We start from the raw sequence: 13,315 nt of genomic DNA, 5'->3' as shown, positions 1-13,315 counted from the left end.
TATAAAGGTAGACTTACAGAATAACACCTGAATTCTCAATAGAAACTCTAAAAGCCAGAAGAGCCTGGATATATGTTCTACAAACTCTAAGATGCCACAGATGCCAGTCTAGACTACTATAACGAGCCAAACTTTCAATCACCATAAATGGAGAAAATAAGATATTCCATGATTAAACCAAGTTTAAGTAACATCTATGCACAAATTCATCCCTACAGAAGGAACTAGAATGAGAACTCCAACCAGAAGAGATTACTCACACCCATAAAAACACGAGGAATAAATAATCCCAGACCAGAAAATCAAAAAAGGGGAAACAACACACACACCACCACACCACCACCACCACCACCACCACCACCACCACCACCACCACCACCACCATCACCACCACCACCACCACCACCACCACCACCACCACCATCACCACTACCACAACAATAACAGCAAAATAATAGGAATCATCAAATACTACTCATTGAAATCTCTCAACATCAATTGTCTCAATTCCTCCAATAAAAGATATAGACTAATAGAATGGATGCAACAAACAGGACACATTATTCTGCTGCATCCAAGAAACACATCTTAACATCAAGGATACATACCACCTTCGCTAAAAGGACGGAAAAAGATATTCCAAGCAAATGGATCTAAGATACAAGCTGGTATAGCCAATTTAATCTCTGACAAGAAAGTTTTCTAACCAGAACTCATCAGAAGATGTAGGGAAGGAAAAACATATTTATCAAAGAAAAATCCACCAAAAGGGCATTGCAAATTCTAACATCTATGCTGCAAACATAACTCACCAAAGTTCACAAAAGAAGCACTACTAAAACTTAAATCTCCTATTGATTCTCACACACTGATAGTGGGAGACTTCAATACCTTACTCTTGCCTATAGACAGATCATTCAGACAAATCTAATCAGAAATGCTAGAGCTAACTGATACAATAAAATAAATGGACCTAACAGATATTTATAGACTATTTCACCCAAACACAAAAGAGTATATATTTTTCTTGGCACCTCATGGAACTTTCTTCAAAATTAACCACATGCACAGACACAAAGTAAGTCTCAGATACAAGAAAATTAGAAATAACTCCCTTCATTCTCTCTGATAACCACAGATTAAAGCTGGATATCAATAGCAAAAGAAACAGGATATATCCTACAGACTCTTGGAAACTGAACAACCCACTACTGAACAAAAAAATGGGACAAAAAAGAAATTACAGAATTTCTAGAATTGAATGAAAAAGAAAATATAACATACCAAAACTTATGGGACATAATGAAGACTATTCTAAGAAGCAAGTTCATAGGACTTCATGCCAATGTTAAAAGATTAGAGGGATCTCTTACTAGTAACTTAACAGAACACCTGAAGGCTCTAGATCAAAAAGAAATCACACCCAAGAGTAGTAGATGGAAAGAAGTAATCAAATCCAGGACTGAAATCAATAACATAGAAACAACAACAAATCAATACAAAGAACCAATGAAAGAGAGAGTTGGTTCTTTGAGAAAATTAATAAGGTTGACATAGTAAAAATGGCCATCCTATTAAAAGAAATATACAGATTTCAATGAAATCCCCATCAAAATTTCAACACAATTTTTTACAGATCTGAAATTTTCAGCTTTATATGGAAATACAAAAGATGCGGGTTAAAACAATGCTAAATTATAAAGCAACTGCTGGAGGTATCACTGCCCCCAATTTCAAGTTGTACTACAGAGCATAGTAATAAAACCAGACACATTGACCAATGGAATAGAATTTAAGACCCAAATATAAACCAACACACCTATGGAGACCTGAAGTTTTTTTTTTTTTTTTTGTTTTTGGGTTTTTTTTTTTGTTTTGTTTTTTGTTTTTTTTTCAAAGGAAGCCAGAATACTGAGTGGAAAACAAATAGCATCTTCAATAAATTGTACTGGTCAAAGTGGACAGCTGTATGTAGAAGAATGCAAATAGATCCATACCTATCACCCTGTAAAAAATTCAACTCCAAATGGATAAACTACCTCAACATAAAACCAGATCCAGTGAACCTGATGGGAGAGAAAGTTGGAAATAGCCTTGAATTCATAGCACAGGAAAAGACTTTCTGAATAGAACACAATTAGTACAGGTACTTAGATCATCAATTAATAAATGGAAGCTCATGAAACTGAAAAGCTTCTGCACAGTGAAGGATACTGTCATTTGGACAAAGTGGCAGCCTACAGAATAGGAAAAGGTTTTTTTTATCAACTACACATCTGATAGAGGGCTAATATTCAAAATTATAAAGAATTCAAAACTCTAGATATCAAGAAAACAAATAACTTAGTTTATAAATGGAGTGTAGATCTAAACAGACTTCTCAAAAGAAGAAACTCAAGAATCTGAGAAACATTTAAAGAAATGCTCAGCATCCTCAGCCATCAGGGAAATGCAAATTAAAACTACTTTGAGATTTCATCTTATACCTGTTAGAATGGCTTAGATGAAATTAAAATGAGTGACAGTTCAGGCTGTGGCACATGTGGAGTAATGGGAAAACTACTCCATGGCTGGTGAGACTGCAGACTTTGTACAGCCACTATGGCCATCAGTGCAGCAGTTCTTTGGAAAGATGGAAATTGATCTACCTCAAGATCCAGATATACCACTCTTGGGCCTATACCCAAAAGATGCTTCACCTACCACAGAGACACTGGATCAACCATGTTCATTGCTGCTCTATTCATAATAGTCAGAAATTGAAAAACAACCATAATGTCCCTCAATTAACAAATGAATATACAAAAAAATTGTGGTACATTTATAGAATGGTTTATTACTCATCCATTTAAAAAAAAATTGAAATCATGAAATTCCCAGGTAAATGGGTAGAACTAGAAAAAAAATCATCCTGAGTGAGATAACTCAAATCTGGAAAGGTATTTGTTTATATGTGGATATTAACTGTTAATTCAATGCAAACCAAGCTATAATCCATAGAACTATCAGAGACAATTGGGCTCCAACCCCTCAATAGCCTTCTCTCAGGGTCCATGGAAGAATCTGTAACCATCTGATAATCTAATCTTAATGACATCAAATAAATATATGTGTATGAAACACTTTAGTCCATTCACTTTATTCTTCTGAGTCGGTTCTCTGTCTATACAACTTCTTTTCTGCTCTCATGCCTAGCTCCTTTCTTGCCTGATTCTCTCTACATATTTCTGCTGTTCCCTCTAAGTGCTATCTTAATTCCTTCATCAAGTTCTGCCCCATCTTGGTTCTCATCCTTCTAGTTCTTCCCCATCTTAGTTCCTCTTCATCCTAAGTTCTTTTCTTTATTCTTCTAAGTTCTCTCTCTCTCATTCTTTCCCATCTAGTTCTTCCCTGTCTCCTTAGTTCTACTCATCTTGTTCTTTCCCATCTAGTTCTCCTCCATCTGGTTCTTCCTCCTCTAGTTCTTCCCCATTTTCCATCTTAAACTAGCTTTCAATCTAGTCCTGTCTCTAGTCCTCCCTTCCACTCTGAAGATTTTCAGTTATGTATCCACACAATAGTAATGCTCTTGCTAAGGCAAGGTCACCAGGCCTGAATTCCCCAAGGGTCTAAAGGAGAGCCAATAAGATCCACACAAAAGAGGAGTAATTGTCAGCCATCGTTAGCAACCCAAAAGGGAAGTGCTAATGGGGAGTAGAATCAACTAAGGGCTAAATTTGGTTAGAAGGAAAGCTATGTGCTCAAACCATATTCTTAGAAATGGTTAGGTAAAGTGGTAAGAGTCTATCAGTGAGGAGTGAAAATAAAACTGCCTTATTTTCCTTTGGCCCCTTATCTGGCCCCTTGTCTGGTCCAGCTATCTCAGTTGCTGCTGTTTTCTGGCAGGGAGAGGGAGTGCACTCATTGGCTGGGCAATCTGAGTCACAGCTTGATGTACCTTTGAGTAGAAACCCTTTAGTTCTGAGTTAATTGTTAAAGATAGATCTAAAACTAAAGATAAGACTTTGGAAAGGGGAAGGTTAAGCTTAATTAGCACATCTACCAGGCCTTTTCAAACAGATAGTCTGGATGCTGAAGTCTGTTCTTAGAAAGTCTAGGGAGTATCACAGGTAAGATATTTCATCCAGAGAAGGTCCTGAACAGATGTTGCTAATGATGATAATTAGAGAAAGGCCTGAAATTAGGGATCTTGACTATGTCTGTAGTTAGCACAATTGGAGAATGTTATATAAATAATTTAATTGTATAGGGGAAATTGGGCCCAATGAATGACCAAACATACTGTTCTTAGGAATGGAAAGGCTACAATAGCACATGAGAAATTCATAACAGGAAACAGCTAATATTCAAAAACCAATATCACCTAGACTCCTTGAGCCTTGGCTTTATCCTCTGGAAAGGCCCTTGGCTTCTTCCAGGTATGGCTTTGTCATAGCCAGCCGAATTCCTACTTCATATTTCTGTGCCTCCCAGTATAAAACCACATAGGTTAGATATAGAATAAGGGATTAGTGTGGGATAAATAGATCTCTCTAGGAAAGGGAAATAAAATAAATAGCTATGTATTGATGGGGGCTGAAATGGAAAGATCACTTGGAGAGGGTGAAGGAAGAAGAGTAAGAGGGAGGGGATAGGAGAGAGACAGCTAAAAATCAGAGCCATTTGGGGGTAGAATAGAAACCTAACACAACAGAAGCTTCCCAAAATATATACACATATAAAGGTGGTCTAAATGAAATTGCCAAATAATGGAGAAGACAGAACCCCAACTGGACATCTCTTGTCACCAAATAAAAGTTCTATTACTGGATTTGTGTTACATCTTATTAAGTTGTGGCCAAAAGGTCTTACAGGGACCCTCAAATAACCCAGGATTTTGTCAAGACTGTGGGTTGCTCTCCCTAAACTAATAGCAAAGCCCCATTGCTGAAGACAATACGTACACAGCTCATTGAACATGGGAAAGTTGAGCTGGTGCCTACATGGACACTTCATACTTAAGTGCTAGCATCTCTGTTACAGGAAGGCAATTTGCACACTACCGAAGGAGAAAAGTAAAAACCAACTGTAGCAGGGTCCTGTGCTGTTGTTCCCTTTGAAGGGGGGGAGGAGGCCAAATAGGCGCAGAGTCAATAACACAAACTCTAGGAGAATGTTGAAACAAAAAGCTCAGTTTATTCAGGAAGAGGCAAGCCTCCACCCCACCCTGGGGGATGTTCTGATGAATATGCATCTGCTGGTGTGACATGACTGCCTCTCATTGGCCCAGGTCATATTTGCATATTTTTAATCTAGAAAAAAAATTTGAGTCTGGAATATTTTGCTTAACACAATTTTCTTTAGCTCCATATATTATTCTACAAATTACATAATTTTATTCTTCTTTATGTCTGATAAAAACTCCTGTGTTTGGTGTGTGTGTGTGTGTGTGTGTGTGTGTGTGTGTGTGTGTGTGTGTTATTTTCTTTAGCTACTCACCTGTTGATAGACAGCTAGTCTACTTTCATATTATAAGTATTATAAACAGTCTGCAACACACATGGGTATGCAAGTAGAGTTGTAGCATGATGATTTAAGATTCCTTCACGGCTATTTCTAGGGTTGAGATAACTGTATCACATAAAAAAAAATTATGCCTAGTTTTCCAAGAAGGTTCATGTTTATTTACTTATTGACTGCACTTTATGTCCCCATGGGCACTGTGCGAGGGTTCCTTTTCCTCACCTCTGCATCAGAGTGTATTATCAACTTTGATTTCTTTTTCAACTTGTTTCTCATGTAGGCCAGGCTCGCCTTGAACTCACGCTATAAGAGATGACCTTGAACTCCTGCCTCTACTTACCCAGCATTAGAAATACAGGCTTCCCCACCATTCCTGGCTGGTCTTTGTTGTTCCCTCATGACCATTCTGACTGGAGTAAGAGGGAATCCTACTGCCCTTCAACTTCCATTTCCAGGAAGGCAAAGGATGTTTGACATTTTTTTTTTTATATTTTTAAAGTGGTCAGGGGGTGTATGTTTTCCTTTAGTGAACTGTCTGTTCATTCATCTGTTCATTTTTTGATTAGATAATTGTTAGAGTTTTCTTTTGCAATTTTCTACAGTTTCTAGCTATTCATCTTGACAGTATGTGTCCTTGTCAAAGGCTTTCCTCCCCACTCCCCCACTTTCTGTAGGCTATCTCTTCATTCTGCTAATTATTTTATTTGATTGCACAGGTTTTAAATTTCATTCTGTTCTTACAGCTGTTTCTTGAGCTGTGAGAATCCTTTTTATATGGTCCTTGCCAATGCTTGCAATATTACAGTGTTTTACCTGTATATTACATAGCTATTTCAAACTTTTAGGTTTTAAGTTAGAATCTTTGACCAATTATAACAAGATGGAATGTTGAGATGTCATTTCATTATTCTACATGTGGATATTCAATTTTCTGAGTGCCATTTGAAGAGTCCAACTTTTCTCTTACATATTTTTGATAACTTCATCAAGAGCTGTATGACTGTAGTTTAATGCATTTGTTCCTGCATCCTCTATTACACTGGTTCTCAATCTTCCTAGTGCTGTGACCCGTTGATACAGTTCTTCATGTTCTGGTGATCCCCAACCATAAAATTATTTTCACTGCTACTTCATAACTATAATTCTGTTACTGTTATGAATCATAATACAAATATCTGATATGCAGGATATATGATATGTGACCCCTGCGAAAGGGTCATTCAACGGTTGAGAAACACTGCTCTATTCTCTTCTAGTAACCAGTGTGCCTGTATTTTATACTAGTACCATGTGAGTTTGGTGGCTGTGGCTCCTTTTCATAATTTGATTCTTAAGTTTTATCTCTTGATCATGTCTAAAGAGTTTTTGAAATTTGTGATCAAAGAATTATGTAGCTGAAAGTTTTCCTGTGTCCTACCTGGCCCACAGTCAGGACAAATCTCTCTTACCCACCAGCCCTGCAGTTACTTGGCCCCAAATAAACACATGGAAGTTTTTATTAATTAAAACTGCTTGGCCATTAGCTCAGGCTTACGACTGACTAGCTCTTACACTTAAACTCAGCCCATTTTGTTAATCTATATGTTGCCACATGTTCCATGGCTTTACCTGTGTGCCATTACATGCTGTTCCCTGGATGGTAGGCTGGTGTCTCTTGACTCAGCCTTCCATTTCCCAGAATTCTCCTTGTCTGTTTATCCCACCTATACTTCCTGCCCGGCTACTGGCCAATCAGCTTTTTATTTACCAACCAATCAGAGCAGCACATTCACAGCATACAGAACATCCCACAGCAGACTTATTTATATACCTATTCATATTGTTGCTATCTGATGGTAGTATGATCTTGATTTGGCCCTGATATTCTTTCTCTTTCTTGGTTTAGATGATCAGTGATGCTTTCTACAGTCTTATTTATGATTTGGTCAGGTTTTCATGTCCAGTGCTTGCATTTTGTTGTTGTCCCTCAAAATCTCATTTTATCTGTTTGTTTTGTACCTATTCCACTGACTTTCTCCTCTGATAATTTATCCTCTGAGTCACTAATTGATTGTCTTCATGTCTCTCTGCTTGCTGATTCTTTCTTCAGAGTCTATGATTTTTACAAGTTAACCTTTGGATTCTTTAACTAGCCGGCACTTCACCCACTTCATTATCTTTGCATTTGGTAATTGAGAAATTACGACCTTTTGAAAGAGCTGTGTTGCCTTGCTTTTTCATATCTCTCCTGTGTTGCAATGTGCACATCTATTGGTCGAGAGCATCCCCCTGTTTTAACTTGGAAATCTTCTGGGTGAGCGGTTTTGACTTAAGTGCTCAGTCTCTAGTACCACTAGGAAGGAGAAAATAAGCTACCATAATGGGGACAGCATTGAACCAAAGCACATACTAAAAAATTGATTGACTCTTAACTATTATACATCATTGACCATAGGAAAAAATAATACAGAGTAAACTACAAAGTTAAAAATCATTTAAGGCAAAAATAACTATTGAATGAGATAAAGGAAGGGAATAGTAATAGGAAAACAATAGTAATCTAGGCTAAATAAGAGAACAAATGAGCTGAAAATAGGAAAAGAAGATTAGGAGGAAGAGAGAAAAAATAAGATATTAAAAGTTAAACAATAACAAAAATGTGGTAGCAAAAATACATACACGTAACAACTGAGATAAAGAGAAGAAATCGTTAAGTCATTAAGAATATAGTAAAAAGACAAAAGAAAATTACAAGCAGAAAGGGGGGGAAAGGGCACAAAAACCAATGTATTGAGCACATTCTTTTTCTGCTCTGTAACCGTGGAGCCCGCCAAGTCGGAGGAGTGGTCAGCAAGCTGGAGACTTGTTTTGTCCTGGTGCTGAACCAAGGGTGGTCAAGAGTCAGTCTGTCCACAGTGCTGCAATCAACCCCGGGGCCTCCCTACATTTTGTACATTTCTAACTTACTTCTCTAGTTTTGTAGCTTGTGGGCTAAGCCAGTCCTAACTCATTCCCCAAACTGCACAGTTTGTAGACTTTACTGCTGCTACTGTTTAAGAAAGAGTTGTCTCTTACATGTGCTGGAGAAGAGGAAGACAGGTGGTGCACTGAGCTATTACTGGGGAACCCAACTCAGGACTTCCTGGTTCTACTAAATCTTAAGTGCCTTTCTGGGGGGAGGGAGTTGTGGGGAGTCCATGGGGTCTGAGTTTCAGAGACCTAAGTCCCTCCCTCCCATTTGTAGAATACCAACAGGCAAAGAAGTAGCCATGTAATAGAAGGAAGAAAGGGATCTCCAGGCCCTATCCCCTACTGAGGAGCAGTTGATACCTGCTAGGGGAGGAAGAATCATTCCTATTTTTTAATGTGCAGTCACTAGTATATTTCCCACACACCAGTGGATGTCCCCACATCCATCACATTTGGGCAACACTAATTGAACTTAATGGGTTATGGGCATATGACGTTGGGAGACTGTCTTATTTGGGGGTTGCTTGGCAGAAATTTGAAGGAGAGGTGGGTATGATTATTATATATATATATATATATATATTATATATATATATATGAAATTCTCATGAATAATGAAAAATATCATTTTTAGAGCAGTAAGTTAGAGGTGGATTTTTATAGCAGTAAGTTAGAGGTGGAATTTTAGTTCCCTATGTTCCTCTGGCTTAGAGTTTTCATTTCTCTGCAATTAAAGCCTTCCCTCACCAAAGAATTCAAGGCCTCCAGAGACTTCCTTCAGTGCCAGATCACACTGCCACCAGACCTTCAAAGTGCATCTTTGCTCAGCTCTATCTAATCCATGACTATTGGTGCAATTATCTCTTAGCTGGCACCTTGTTCTCCGGTCTCCAGGTAACTCAGTCTCAAGCCATGCATCCACTAACAGAATGGCACCTGTGTAACCCAGACCCTGGTATGGAGCATGCAGAAATGGATTTCTCCAGTGCTGACATCTGCTGTGGATATTGCTCTATATAAATAAAACACTGATGGCCAGTGACCAGACAGGAAGTATAGGCAGGACAAGGACAGAGGAGAATTGGGGAAACAGGAAGAAGGAGGGAGAGACACTGCAGCCACCGCCAGGACAAGCAGCATGTAAAGACTCTGGTAAGCCACCAGCCACGTGGCAAGGTATAGATTTATAGAAATGGGTTAATTTAAGATAAAAGAACAGCAAAAAGCCTGCCATGGCCATACAGTTTATAAAAAATATAAGCGTCTGAGTGATTATTTTATACGTGGATTGTGAGACTGCGGGGCTTGGTGGAGCCTGGAGAGAAGCCCTCCAGCAACAGACATCTCTCCCAGAAGTGACTGGATTTGAGGTTTGGCAGAAGCATGGTCCCTTTGTAATGCAAGACCACCTACACCTGAGGATGTTCCTAGCTCTGTTCCTCTACCACAGGGCCAGGTGAACTGGTTCCTCCGAGTTTTTTTTATTATTATTATTATTATTATTATTATTATTATTATTATTTGTTCATTTGTTTTTGTTTTATTATACTACTTAGTCTTTTTATTTCTCTGAACTTTTCAACCCAGTCTCATTGTGATTTCAGATGCCCTTTCTTCCTCTCTTCCAGTTCAGTGTTTGTTTCCTGGACTTCTCAATCATGGGATCACATAAAGAGTATCTCTAACCTGCTACCTGCTACTTTGGCAAACCTCAGATAGCATCAGTACTGTTCTCTGTCTTAACACTTTGGAAAAGTTATCCCAATAGAATCAGGGAAAAAAGACATTGGCAAAATTCAACACATTTTTAAAATAACTTACATTATTGATTCAAAGGAATTCATTTAACTGAAGCATGATCATTTTTGATAATTGTAGAATAAGGGACTCAAAGTTATTGCTATTATAGTTCTAGCACAAGTATTTCAAATGAAGGTCAGCAAATAATTACCATCCAGTTATTTTTTTTTAAAAATAATAAGCAAAATGAATAGGAAAATTCTAGAACCCTGTTGTTGCTGGAATTCCATGATAAACAACAACTAAATTTGAGGTCCTTGAACGACTTGCTATTCTTGCTTCATTTGGGCATTGCACAGAGGGCTTGGCAACTCTAGGCAGAGAAGGAGAAGCCAAAGCCAAAGCTTGAGAAGTGGAGATTAGAGGAAGCTGCTTTGCACACTGGAACTTTGCACACTGGAATATCCTATCAAATGCCCGAGTTAATAATGTACAATGAGGAACAAATTCATATTTTTTTTAAAAAAAAAACTGCTCTTCGATATGAATGCTGACTTAAGATGACCTGGAGTGAAATCCCACTTATTTGTGAAATATTGAGAAATCAATGTGAAAATTGAGGAAAAAAATGAAAAATGGGACTTTGGGAGCACATGAAAAGAAGAGCAATTAGCATGGACTCCTTCAATAACACTAAGCTGTTTGTTTTTCTGTCTCTTAAATAAATCAATTCTATAAATCAAAAATACCAGTGCAAATTCAAGGGCAAATGCCAAAATGAGAAAATGAATTAAACTCGCTTTTGTTTTTCACAAATCAATAAGAAGAGGAGTACAGATTTTTAAAAAGTGAGCAAGAATGTCTGTGGAAATTAACATGTATGAAATATCTAGCCTCCTTAACAGAAAAAGAAAGAAAAATTAAGCTAAAATTTAAGATAAGCCTGTTTGTCAAACAAATTAACACTATTCACTTATTATGGTATATTCAAATTTAACTTTCTTTGAAGTAACTTGATATCAAGTCCTAAAATAGTTAAACATTTCAATGCATTATTTGATCCAGGTATAGAGCCCAGTCCTTGGAAAGAGCCCATATTAAGTTCAAAGCCTGCTTTCCTCTTGTTCAAGATTTTTGACCCTGAGAATGTTAAGTAGGAAATCAATACCTGTGTTTCACAGGTATTTTGCAAGTATATGTGCTTAGGAAAAGCTTAGCTAGAGTCAGCCACATAAAAGTGCCCAATCAACATTCATCGTCATGATCAATTAGCTATTAAAAGTCTATCCTTTGGTGACCATATAGGGATGTGCTAGAAAACCTATTTGGATATTTATCAAAATTTTTTTCTATAATAGTCTGGATTTCTGAATTTAAGGATATAGGCAAACAAATTTACTAAGCTATTTTGTAATAATAATTATAAATAATTGCTAACAAAATTATTACTGTTGGATTAATTTGAAACATTAATTTTGGTCATAATTGTGAATTTTAGTATGTTTTTAAAAGATACACTCCTGTGTTAGACCTATATATGGTGTTTGTATGTGCATTTGTAAACACAAGATCTGAGGTGATGTAATGGGGGAGAGCATTGTTAAATGATTGACATTCTCATTGATTTTTAACTGTAAGAAAACATTTTCATCATACTCTACTTTTTCTCACAATTTTGGAATATGAAACATTGAATAAATGTGGAAAATGACAGATACATGCAAAGCTTTTATTCCTAAAATGAATAGTGTCAATAACTACAAGCATAAAATTGTTTTTTCTCTTGTTACTACATTTCTTTGTATCTTGCAGCATGAATATTTTATCTGATTCTGATTCATCGCCTATTTTTCTTTCATAGTATCCCCTTACATGGATAAACTTTCTGCTTGTTCTGGCGATACAGGATACAGACAGGGAGCCATTAGGCAACTGACTGAGAAGATACTGTATCCTCGATTTAACATTTACTCCCCTGACAGAATTATTCATGAGATTTAGGAAAGAGGATCAATTTAGGTGGATTAATATTACTGAGATGAAGTCTACAATCTGTCAAACTGTTTCTCAGTCATGTAAAGTTATTTTAAATGTCCTATCACTTGCATTTTAATAGTCAATAATAAATACATAGAAGAAATACCATTGAATAGAGCAGCATTTAAAACTCATAAAGCCTTTTTAAAAAGCACTTTAAAGTCTGTTTTTGCAAAGTTGAACCAGAGCAGCATTCAGTTCGGCCATTCAGAAAGTAGACATCTAATATTAGTTGTTTCAGGTATTGGAAAGGTAATTCTCACCATTTCAAGAAGACATAATAATGATAGTGTTTATGTCATATTAACTTTCCAGTTATGAAAAATGAGTCTAAAAGTCTCTGTGTAAATATTATTTCTGATACAGATGGTCTGCATTCCACATTTGGAATACTTTGATATAATCAGAACTTCTGTTTTTTTTCTTCTCTTTTCTTCTTTTAAGTAGAAAGATATTAGATTTGACTGTGAATTTCTGGAAACTCTTGCTGCTTTCCTGTAATAATCAATCAATGGTTGTAAGATATAGGTACAAGCAGAACAGTCCATAATTTAATATATAAGCCTAGGGATTATCACTGTATAATTGGTAAACCCAGATTGTTGGCTTCTATACTACCATGTCAAGGCTGCATCTTGCCTGTCTGTAGAACAGGGTAGAAATTCAGAGTCAGAGTTCAGTTGGTTGGTTCTACCAACGAGGAACCAAAGAACCCAGTTGTGCCTTGGCTTTGACAAACAACTTGAACTATTTTTCAAACCTCTTTAGAGTCAGGAAAACTAACAGCAACAACAACAAAAAAAAATCATTTTGCCTAGCACTTTTGCCCTTAATTTTTAAACACATGAGTATTTTAAGAGAAATTTAATCCATATGTTTCTCATTCATCTACACTTAAATCATCAAAATGTTGTTTTGTAAGAGGTATTTGATGTCCAAGGTTTTCTGAGCTCTGTGAACCCTCTTTTCTTAGAAACAGAATGTGTGTTTTGCCAAAGGTTTGAGTCTTGGTCAAAATGCCAAATTGGTGAGTTTCACATTTACCAGAGAAAGCGTCCTCATTCACTCATCATAGAACAAAATCAAA

This window comes from Peromyscus leucopus, chromosome 11 (genome assembly GCF_004664715.2).
Source record: "Peromyscus leucopus breed LL Stock chromosome 11, UCI_PerLeu_2.1, whole genome shotgun sequence".
Classification (NCBI taxonomy): Eukaryota; Metazoa; Chordata; class Mammalia; order Rodentia; family Cricetidae; genus Peromyscus; species Peromyscus leucopus.
This window is presented reverse-complemented; position numbering follows the sequence as displayed.